We start from the raw sequence: 12,566 nt of genomic DNA on the forward strand, positions 1-12,566 counted from the left end.
CTGTTACTGTGTTCTCCAGATAAAAGGGCATAAATCACAGTTGAAAAAGGCATTTGCCTGTTGAGAATCAACATATTAAAACTGTTGTAGCTGTTTGAATAATATGCATCAGGAGAAATCCTTCAAATATGTCAACAGGAAAAGTAGGACACTGCTTTCTGAAAAGCACTTGCCTTGAGTAATTTTCCATTGCAGAAACAGTCTATCTGATGACTTTTCAAGACTCCTAGTCAATTTGAAACAAGTAAGCAAGCTAAAACACTTTTACATGCCAAATGATATCTAAAAATACTCCCCTTGGTTCAACTACCATTATGACAAACAACTTCACATAGTTTTTGACTAACTTTCTTTTACCAAAAAACAAAAACAAGAAGTCAAGCCTTCCCCCAAACATCCCCACCAGGAATTTCTATCCATAGCATTACAATTCAGAAATATTTGTTTTGATCAGAAGATTCAATAGAAGACCTCACACTGTCTCCTCTGCTCTCTTCATTTACTGTCAAACATTGAAAGGCAAGGGTACAGAAGCATATGGCTTTCTTCAAGATTTCAAATATAGCCACAACAGACCCATAATTTCAATCCCCAAATACTCAGAATCAAAAGTTTATAGACAGCATTGCTCACAAGTTTCCAAATGAAGGACCATTTATACTCTGATTTCTTCAGAAGACTTTGGATTCACTGCCTAAGCTCATATTATTCTATTGAATAAATAGGTGATACATAATATATTCCAACAGAACATAAAGAGCCCTACAAAATTGAAATCTTATTGTATAAGACAAGGGATATTTCCTCCTTAGAGGAGGAAATGAGACTAGGGCAGATGAAAGTATCTGGAATATTTGAGGTACAAAAGAAATGAAAAAAGATCATGATGTATGTTCTTAACTACCTTCATCAATTAAGAGATAAAATCACCTACCTGTCAAAGATGAGGAGGCAGAATTAGGTTTAGGCTGAAGGAGGAAGGATTAAAATGAGGCATAGAACAGCTGTTGTGAGAAATACACCAGGATCTAAAGGAGATGAATAGATTGTTGAATAGGAATGAAGAACCATTTGAATTTGAATAGCAGGAAGATGAGCAGGTTAGCATGGTTTAGAAATTTTTCAACTAATGTTCAGGAGTCCAGAAGTGGAAGCCAAGAGTGTATTTTGTGGAAGTTAATCAGGCTTAAGCTTTCACAAGAGGAGCCCAGAGGATTGTCAAGGAGGGAAAGACTGGGGAGTAGTGGGAAAATATCATCAGCCTAGTATAGGCTAGAAGTACATTCAAGCATTAATGGGAGGAGGCAGGAAATTGGGAGAACATGGATAGTAACTAAGCTGCCACTTCTGTAAGATAAAATAAGAGAGGTAGTCGTATGTAGGTTGTGGTCAAAGTGAGAAAGCTTATAGTTAAGTATGGGAGGATGAGAGTTCTGAGTGATGATAGTTTCTACAGTGTAACCATGGGAGGGTGACATTGATATGATCTGTACTTTCCTTGAGGCTCAAGAAGTAGGGATCAGATATCACAAGGGACCCTAACATAAGTGTTGACTCACTCAAGATGGTGATGGGACAGAGAGAGGCAAGCTACTCAATTAAGTTGGTGCTATTCAATAAAACTCTCTAAAACAATAAAAAAGTTCTACAGCTGCAATGTCCGATCTGATTAGTCTCTAGCTATTAAGATTTTTAAAGTACTTAGTGCAATGAGGAACTAAATTTTAAATTTTATTTAATTTTAAATGACCCTATTATTAGCCACATGTGGCCAGTGGCTACTGCAAGCTCCACCTCCCGGGTTCACGCCATTCTTCTGCCTCAGCCTCTGGAGTAGCTGGGACTACAGGCGCCCACCACCATGTCTGGCTAATTTTCTGTATTTTTAGTAGAGACGGGGTTTCACCGTGTTAGCCAGGATGGTCTCGATCTCCTGACCTCATGATCCACCCATCTCGGCCTCCCAAAGTGCTGAGATTACAGACATGAGCCACTGCGCCCAGCTGCTAGTGGCTACTATCTTAGTGCAGCATCCAGGGAACATAATGTATTTCCTTTGTTTATCTCAGTCTATCTTATATTAATATTATACTACTTCACATATAATGAATGAACGTTACAACAGTAGAATTTCCCCTCTCCTCCCTTTGGTGATACTGTTGTCATACAGTTTAATTCTTCATGTATTATAAACACTATGATATATTATTTTGCTTTTATCAGTCAATAATCTTTAAAAGAAATTAAGACAAATAGTCTTTCATATATACTCTTATTTTTGCCATTTTTAGCATTTTGTATTTTCTAAGTAGATGCAATATTTTTTCTGATATAATTTCCCTTCAGTAAGAAGAATGCTTCATTTATATTCCTTTTAGTGCGGTTCTGCTGGTAACAAAATCTCTCTGTTTCTGTATGCCTCCAGAAAGCTTATCCACCACCATCAAGTTGGCTTCATCCTGGGGATGCAAGGCTGGTTCAACATAGGCAAATCAATAAACGTAATACATCACATAAACAGAAACAATGACAAAAACCACATAATTATCTCAAAAGAGGCAGAAAAAGCCTTTGACAAAATTCAACAGCTCCTCATGCTAAAAACTCTCAATAAACTAGGTATTGATGGAACGTATCTCAAAATAATAAGAGCTATTTATGACAAACCCACAGCCAATATCATACTGAATGGGCAGAAACTGGAAGCATTCCCTTTGAAAACTGGCACAAGACAAGGATGCCCTCTCTCACCACTCCTATTCAACATAGTGTTGGAAGTTCTGGCTAGGGCAATCAGGCAGGAGAAAGAAATAAAGGGTATTCAATTAGGAAAAGAGGAAGTCAAATTGTCTCTATTTGCAGATGACATGATTGTATGTTTAGAAAACCTCAGCATCTCAGTCCAAAATCTCCTTAAACTGATAAGCAACTTCAGCAAAGTCTCAGGATACAAAATCAATGTGCAAAAATCACAAGCATTTCTATACACTAATAATAGGCAGAGAGCCAAATTATGAGTGAACTCCCATTCACAATTGCTACAAAGAGAATAAAGTACCTAGGAATGCAACTTACAAGGGATGTGAAGGACTTCTTCAAGGAAAACTACAAACCACAGCTCAAGGAAATAAGAGAGGACACAAACAAATGGAAAAACATTCCTTGCTCATGGATAGGAGGAATCAATATCACGAAAATGGCCATACTGCCCAAAGTAATGTATAGATTCAATGCTATCCCAATCAAGCTACCATTGACTTTCTTCACAGATTTGGAAAAAAACTACTTTAAATTTCATATGGATGCCCTCTGTCACCACTGGTAAAAGTGAGAGCCCACATAGCCAAGACAATCCTAAGCAAAAAGAACAAAGCTGGAAACATCATACTACCTGACTTCAAACTATACTACAAGTCTACAGTAACAAAAACAGTATGGTATTGGTATCAAAACAGATATATAGACCAATGAAACAGAACAGAGACCTCAGAAATAATGCCACATATCTACAACCATCTGATCTTTGACAAACCTGACAAAAACAAGCAATGGGAAAAGGATTCCCTATTTAATAAATGGTGTTGGGAAAACTGGCAAGCCATATGCAGAAAGCTGAAACTGGATCCCTTCCTTACACCTTATACAAAAATTAACTCAAGATGGATTAAAGACTTAAACGTAAGACCTAAAACCATAAAAACCCTAGAAGAACACCTAGGCAATACCATTCAGGACATAGGCATGGGTAAAGACTTCATGATGAAAACACCAAAAGCAATGGCAACAAAAGCCAAAATAGACAAATGGGATCTGATTAAACTAAAGAGCTTCTGCACAGGAAAAGAAACTATCACCAGAGTCAGCAGGCAACCTACAGAATGGGAGAAAAAATTTGCAATCTATTAATCTGATGAAGGGCTAATATCCAGAATCTACAAAGAACTTTAACAAATTTACGATAAAAAAACAACCCCACCAAAAAGTGGGCAAAGGATGTGATCAGACACTTCTCAGAAGAAGATATTTATGCAGCCAACAAACATATGAAAAAAAGCTCATCATTACTGGTCATTAGAGAAATGCAAATCAAAACCACAATGAGATACCATCTCACGCCAGCTAGAACGGCGATCATTACAAAGTCAGGAAACAACAGATGCTAGAGAGGATGTGGAGAAATAGGAATGCGTTTACACTGTTAGTGGGAGTGTAAATTAGTTTAACCATTGTGGAAGACAGTGTGGTACTTTCTCAAGGATCTAGAACTAGAAACAGCATTTGACCCAGCAATTCCATTACTGAGTATATACCCAAAGGATTATAAATCATTCTACTATAAAGACACATGCACATGTATGTTTATTGCAGCACTATTCACAATGACAAAGACTTGGAACCAACCTAAATGCTCATCAATGATAGAATGGATAAAGAAAATGTGCCACATATACACCATGGAATACTCTGCAGCCATAAAAAAGGATGAGTTCCTGTTCTTTGCAGGGGCATGGACAAAGCTGGAAACCATCATTCTCAGCAAACTAATGCAAGAACAGAAAACCAAACACCACATGTTCTCACTCATAAGTGGGAGCTGAGCAATGAGAACACATGGACACAGGGAGGGGAACATCACACACTGGGGCCTGTTGCGGGGTAGGGGGCTAAGGGAGGGATAGCATTAGGAGAAATACCTAATGTAGATGACTGGTTGATGGGTACAGCAAACCACCATGGCAAGTGTATACTATGTAAGAAACCTACACGTTCTGCACATGTACCCCAGAACTTAGAGTATAATGATAAAAAATGTTGTAGAAAGAGAGAAACTGATGATTTTTTTTTCATCAGCCTTATTTCCACCTTGCTTAAATGCCTGTGGAAGAACGGCTTTAACACTATTTAGCGGTTCTTCCTACCCATTCAGTGGCCTGAGTAGTAGGAGGGCAAACCACCTTTCAGTGGCAGGCTGAGTGTTCCAGTGTTCAGTAGGTAACTGCTGAATAGGTACAAAGCACAAGTGCAACCTGCACACCTTCAGGCCAGTCTGCAACCTCACACTAAGTAGCAGTGAACTCAGGTGCATAAGAAGTCTGTTCACCCTGAAATTCCTCCTTGGTTACAGCTTTTTCAGCAGCAATGTTCTCTTTCTTTACAATCTTTTCAGGATTTTTGTAGAAGTAGAGATCAGTCATAATCTCCCATGGGTGTTCACAGGAGATGGCGCCAAGCACGTGCATAACTTCTTGGCCACCATCCACCACATCAGGCCCACCGAGTGAGCTGTTGTTGCGTGGGATGGAAATGTCCACATAGCACGGAGGAAAACCCGTGTGACCTAGAGCAATGGTAGACAGGTTAGTATAACATGCCTCTATGAGAGGCTTGTGGTCAGCCCTGGAATCAGTAACCACCAGCGATGCAACTCCTGTAAGGTTGCCTGGATCTGGTTAATGAAGTTTCCAGGAGGAAGTGGTCATCAACAGGAGTAGCTCCAATGGCAGCAGTAAACTTCAGCACAGCCTGGTGGCCAGTATTTCTGGAGGATATGACACTGACATCAGCAGGGTTTCCAATCGCAGCAATGACATGAGCTGCCAGCAGAAGCCTCTAGGTCCTCTTCAGATTTATGATGCAGATGCTATCACTTTTTCTTTTGTAAAAGTGCTGTTCCATTTGGAAGTCAAGGATGGTGCCACCTGAGTGGGTTCATACTACAAGAAATTTGAGGACATTTTCTGTCCTCCTTCATTTTCAGGACGTCAAGGGCTCTGAACATCCTGAAAATTTCCCTTTAAGTTCCCTTTATGTCATACCACAAATCTAGAACAAGTCCATGTGGATCTCTCCACAGTGCAAAGCTGTGGGAAGGTTTTAAACTGAAAATTTAGTATATTTAATAAAGATACGACAATTCAGATGATATATTGATCTATTTCCTCTAGAGTAGGCATTTGTTGTTTGTGCCTTTCAAATAATGTGTCCATTTATAAAAATTGACCAATTTATATAATATATTGGCATGAAGTTGTGATACCCTTATTACCTTTTAAGCAATAATATAACCCAGTGATTAATATATTTATAATTCAGTAGTCAGTACCATTCAGTTATTATATATGTGTAACCATCAACACAGTCAATTTGAGAACATTTACATCACCTCAAAAAGGAACTATGTGCCTTTTAGCTGTAAACACCCTATCTTCCCATTTCCTGTCCACTCTCTCCTAGCCCTAGGCAACCACTATTATAGTTTCTGTCTCTATAGACTTACCCATTGTGGACATTTACTGTAAATGAAATCATAAAATATGTAGAATTTTATCTGTGTTTTAGTTTAAATATTTTCTGTTGGTCTCTCTTTGAGTTTACTATTTTTTTCTTCTTTGTCTAGTCTCCTTTTATACCTGTCAATTTTAAACAATTTTAGGTGTATTTTTGAGTTCTAAAATTTTCATTTTGTTATTTTTAGTTTCCCTTTTTCTGCTAAAGTTTTTAATCTCATTAGTCATTCTTTCATCTCTATTCTATCAGTTTTTTCTTTTTTTATGTCATTTGTGTGTATTCTTTCATTGATTATTTTTTCAATTCATTTGGGGCTGTATTCTTCCTGTTTCTTTACATGTGCCCGATTGTTTATATATATAAAAATTTTAAAAAAGAATGATATATTCTGAACTAGAAATATTTTTTAATAATATTCTCTTTTTTTGTCAGTTGCTGTGAGAGGCTGATTATTCAGATTCCACCATGCATCCAACTCATTTGGAGCTGGATGATGTCTTTATTTCTAGTTCAAATCATACTATAGCTCTAATTTCCTTTTATACTCATCCCAAATAAGCTGTGCTGCTACCAAGGAGTTGATCTCTATGATCTTATTAGTTCAAAAAGCATTTGGTTGCTTACGCAGTCACTTTCAGACCATATGCAATTCTAGCAGGGCCCTGAAACCCAAGCATAGAATGACACAGATATTTTCCTGCTTTTCAGGTTTGTCCTTTCTGTTGCTTACCAGAATTCCTGTGGGGGAGAATTGTTGGGCTAAATTTTTTTTCAGTGGAGTTCTTCCATTTGTAATCCACTGCAGCAGCCATATTATCATTAAAAGCTTCAGTAGTACAATTTTTTAATTCTAGCAAAGTCTCCCTGCTTATTCTGAAGATGTGCTATTTGACCCATCAATACCCAGAACAGGTAATTTGTCCCAAGAAAACAGTATAGGACTTTGATCACCAAGAAAAGTGTTTTTCTACTTAGAGTTTAGTTTTATTTAGATCTGTTTGCATCTACTGCAATTTGGTGGTTTAAAGTATGAATTTTAGTCTATCCTATGGTTTACCTATTACTGTTTGATGGATTAAAGAAAAGTGTAAACTTCAGTTTATCCTGTGTTTTCTAGTTGCAGGAACAATCTTTTGTGACCTTCTACATTCTATCTGAAAGTAAACCCTTGGTGGCTTTTACATTGTTTCTTAAATACCTTATAATCCTCCAGTTTTGTTCATTTATTAAAACACTTCCTAGCATTATGTCTGTACACAGTGGCTGTACTAAACTTAATTATTGATCATAATTATATATTGTGAAAAATTCTGTAGTGTCGTATTCTCCATGATTATCATCATCTTTTCATTTTAATATATAGTATGATGACATTTTGCTGTTTTTATTTTTTTGATGTAGCTTCTTGACTTTTGGAATAAGCAAGTTTATGTAACATTTGAGATCTGACTCTTGCTACAGCCTCAAAAAATTAAATTTCCTGTATTTTAATTTTCATATCCTAGCAAGTACTTTTTTTTACACATTTGTATAAGAAGTTTGTAAACTATACTCTATTTGTAGAGTATACAAATAGAAAATTTGTATAATTGTAAGAATCATACAAATTTAGCCCAAAAGTTCTCCTGCACAGGAATTCTGGTAAGAAACAGAATGGACAAACCTGAAAAGCAGGAAAACGTCTCAATTTTGTTCTATGCTTGAGTTTCAGGGCCCTGGTAGACCTTAAAACCAAAGTAGGTGGAGTTCAAATCTTAACTTTATCACTGGGTGATCTTAGACAAGTTTCTTATTCTCCATGTGCCTAAGTTTCCTGAATTGTAAAATGAAGATAAACAGGAATTATACCTTATAGGGTTCTTAACAGGTTTAAATAAATACATATTTTAAAGTACTTAGGATAGTGGCTGGTATTAAAAAAAAAGTACTCTAAGCCTAGGCAATATAATGAGACTCCGTCTCTATAAAAAAATAAAAATTATCCAGGTGTAGTGTTATTTGCCTGTGGTCCTCACTACTTGGGAGGCTGAGGTGGAAGGATCTCTTGAGGCCAGGAGTTTAAGTTCATCCTGGGCAACATAGTGAGACTCTGTCTCTACCCACCCATCCCCAAACTAATTAATTAATTTAATGAAGCATTTTAAGAAACACTCTAAGAGAGTCTGTTTAATAAATAAGATGTTTTTGATCTTCAGAGCAATAGCATTATCAAAATGAGATTTTATTCTTAGTCTCATAAAAACCTCACAAGACAAGGATGCCCTCTCTCACTACTCCTGTTCAACACAGTATTGGATGTCCTGGCCAGGGCAATCAGGCAATACGGAAATAAAAGGTATTCAAATAGGAAGGGAGGAAGTCAAATTATCTTTATTTGGAGATGGCATGATTGTATATCTCGAAAACCCCTTCATCTCAGCCCATAAGCTTCTTAAGCTGATAGGCAACTTCAGCAAAGTCTCAGGATACAAAATCAATGTGCAAAAATTGCTAGTATTCTTATACACCAACAACATGCAAACAGAGAACCAAATCATGAATGAGCTCCCATTCACAATTACTACAAAAAGAATAAAATACCTAAGAATACACCTAACAAAGGAAGTGAAGGACCTCTTCAAGGAGAACTACAAACCACTACTCAGAGAAATCAAAAAGGATGCAAACAAGTGGAGAAATATTCTATGCTCATGGAAAGGAAGAATCAATATCATGAAAATGGCCACACTGGCCAAAGTAATTTATAGATTCAATGCTATTCTCATTAAACCACCATTGACATTCTCCACAGAATTAGAAAAAACTTTTAAAATTCAGATGGAACCAAAAAGGAGCCCAAAGGCTAAGTCAATCCTAAGTAAAAAGAACAAAACTGGAGGCATCATACTACCTGACTTCTAACTATACTACAAGGCTACAGTAACCAAAACAGCATGACTTCAACCTATACTACGAGGCTACAGTAACCAAAACAGCATTGGTATATTAACAGACACATAGACCAATGGAACAGAGAACTCAGAAATATGACTGAATGCATACAGCCATCTGATCTTTGACAAACCTGACAAAAACAAGCATGGGGAAAGGATTCCCTAATTAATAAATGGTGCTGGAAAAACTGGCTAGCCATATGCAGGAAATTGAAACTGGACCCCTTCCTTACACCATATACCAAAATGAACTCACTATCGGTTAAAGACTTAAATGTAAAACCCAAAACTATAAAAACCCCAGAAGAAAATCTAGGCAATACCATTCAGGACATAGGCATGGGCAAAGATTTCATAATGAAGATGTCAGAAGCAATTGCAACAAAAATGAAAATTATCAAATGGGATCTACTTAAACTAAAGAGTTTCTAAACAGCCAAAGAAACAATCATCAGAATGAACAGACAACCTACAGAATGGGAGAAAATTTTTGCAATCTATCCACCTGACAAAGGTCTGATATCCAAAATCTGCAAGGAACTTAAACAAATTTATGAGAAAAAAAAAACAAGCAGCTCCGTTAAAAAGCGGGCAAAAGATATGAACAGACACTTCTCAAAAGAAGACATACAAGTGACCAACAAACATGAAGAAAAGCTCAACATCACTGATCATTAGAGAAATGCAAATCAAAACCACAATGAGATACCATCTCTTGCCAATTGGAATTGCTATTATTAAAAAGTCAAAAAACAAAAGATACTGTGGAGAAAAGGGAACACTTTAACACTGTTGGTGAGAGTGTAATGTTCAACCATTGCAGAAGACAGTGTAGCGTTTATCTCAAAGATCTAGAAGCAGAAATAGCATTTGACCCAGCAATTCCATTACTGGGTATATATCCAAAGGAATATAAATCATGCTGTTATAAAGATGCGTGCACTGGTTTGTTAGTGTAGCTCTATTTACAATAGCAAAGTCATGGAATCAACCTACATGCCTATTAATGATAGACTGGCTAAAGAAAATGTGGTACATATATACCATGGAATACTACGTAGCCATAAAAAAGAATTAGTTCATGTCCTTCATAGGGACATGGATATAGTTGGAAGCCATTATCCTCGGCAAACTAAGGCAGGAACAGAAAACCAATCACCACAAGTTCTCACTTATTATTACATTTTATTTTGAGATGGAGTCTTGCTCTGTCACCAGGCTAGAGTGCAGTGGCACAATCTTGGCTCACTGCAACCTCCGCCTACTGGGTTCAAGTGATTTCCCTGCCTCAGCCTCCCGAGTAGCTGGGACTACAGGCATGCACCACCATGCCCAGCTATTTTTTGTATTTTAGTGGAGATGGGGTTTCACCATGTTGGCCAGGATGCACTCCATCTCCTGACCTTGTGATATGCCGCCTTGGCCTGCCTAAGTGCTGGGATTACAGGCATGAGCCAGCACACCCAGCCTTGTTCTCACTTTTAAGTGGGAGCTGATTGATGAGAACACATGACACGGGTTGGGGAAACAACACACATTGGGCATCTGTTGGGGGAAGGGAAGGCATCAGAAAGAATCGCTAATGGATGCTGGGCTTAATACCTGGGTGATGGGATGATCTGTGCAGTAAACCACCGTGGCACATATTTACCTATGTAGCAAACCTGCATATCCTGTGCCTGTACCCCTGAACTCAAAAGCAAAGTCGAAAAAAAAAGAAAGAAAAAGAAAACCTACTAGAGATATGAAGGTGGCAGTGTCAGGGAACTGGTGGTGGGAACCACCTGACCAGACCAAGCAGCATGTAGGCCATGGTGGGACACCCGAGGGAGAATGCTACACAGATGAGGTTTATCAGAACCAGATCTTGTGGAACTACACTTCAAAGTGCTAGGAACCCACAAACTCTACACAGTATCACATGAATGCCCTCTGCAAGGGTGAAGGGCCTGGTAGGATGGAAGGAGGGAGGCAAGGCCAGAGAGGAGAGATTCCTCTCTGGGAAAAAGAAGAGCCCTGGGAACTGTGGAATGAGGGGTGTGGGTACCAGTGAAGGATAAAATGCCTTCTCACACCCCACCTCCTTTCATAGACTTTGGGAGCGATGTCTTTGGAGAGGGCCTTGCCCATATCACATCAGATGTATTAAATATATTAAAATGCATCCACATCACTATGAAACATTTTCATTATAGAAATAAGAGGTTGAATAGCTTTTTCTAATTTTGCTTCTGAAATATAACTATTTTGCAGGAAAAAAATAGAAAACCACGATGTAATTATTTAAGAAGGGATATACAGACATATCAGATATGTCTGATAAAGTCATTCAGGCGGACTATCAGCGATCTTACTTTTCATAAAGATATAGTAAATTTTAATTAAAAATAGAAATTTACCAGAATATTATTTAAGTTTTCTGCTTGCCATGAGTAGCTCTGTCAATTTTACACAAAACTACATTGTAGGTCATCTTCTAAACTCTATCTTCTTCATACTGCTTTTCTATATCTTATTTAAGGACAATGCAAGAGTGAGAGAGAAAATAAGTTGTCTGTTTGACTAATTTAACAAGCACAGTTTCATGATTTTGCTCTCTAAAATATTTTTAAAATTTTTTATACCAATACATTTGCCAATAGTTACATTGTTCCTATGCTATTTGTTTCTAGAAAATATATATTAATGATGGCAAAAGGTCAGGGCTTTTTATTTGTTTTGTCTTGTTCTGATTTAAGAGAATGTAGAAACACAAAGTCCTAGCTCATTTGTCAAATGATACCATAATTAATGAAGACTATTCTTAAATTCTGAAAAATATGGCAGTGCTATCTTTAGATTTCCAGAAGGTGGTACTATTGCTACATACAAGAAGACAGAATGTATGACCTGAAAAACAGTTATTTTAACTTATATATATATTTTTTTTATCAGATTTGACTTTCAGTAGCATTTTCTAAAGTGTATTCTAAAGTATAGGGACTTCCTTGAATACTAAATCAAAACATTAATTCTTAGTGAGTTAAACAAAGTTAAGACAGCTTACACAAGACTTCTTAGAACCTTTAATATGCTGATATGGAATGTGAATCGAAGATTTAGTGTGAAGCATTTCTCATAATTATTTTACCCTGGAATTCCCTTTTCACAGAATGTATTTAAGGATTTGTTTTTAATGGAATGAACTTAAGGACATCTTTTTAGAGGAATTCAAACCCAATAGAATATGTCATGACAATCCACAGAATGGGAGAATTTTTTTGCAAATGATATCAGCAATAAGATAATTGTATCTAACTATACCAAGAACTATTATATATCAAAAATAAAACACAAATAATCCAA

This window comes from Rhinopithecus roxellana, chromosome 3, assembly GCF_007565055.1.
Source record: "Rhinopithecus roxellana isolate Shanxi Qingling chromosome 3, ASM756505v1, whole genome shotgun sequence".
Taxonomy (NCBI): domain Eukaryota; kingdom Metazoa; phylum Chordata; class Mammalia; order Primates; family Cercopithecidae; genus Rhinopithecus; species Rhinopithecus roxellana.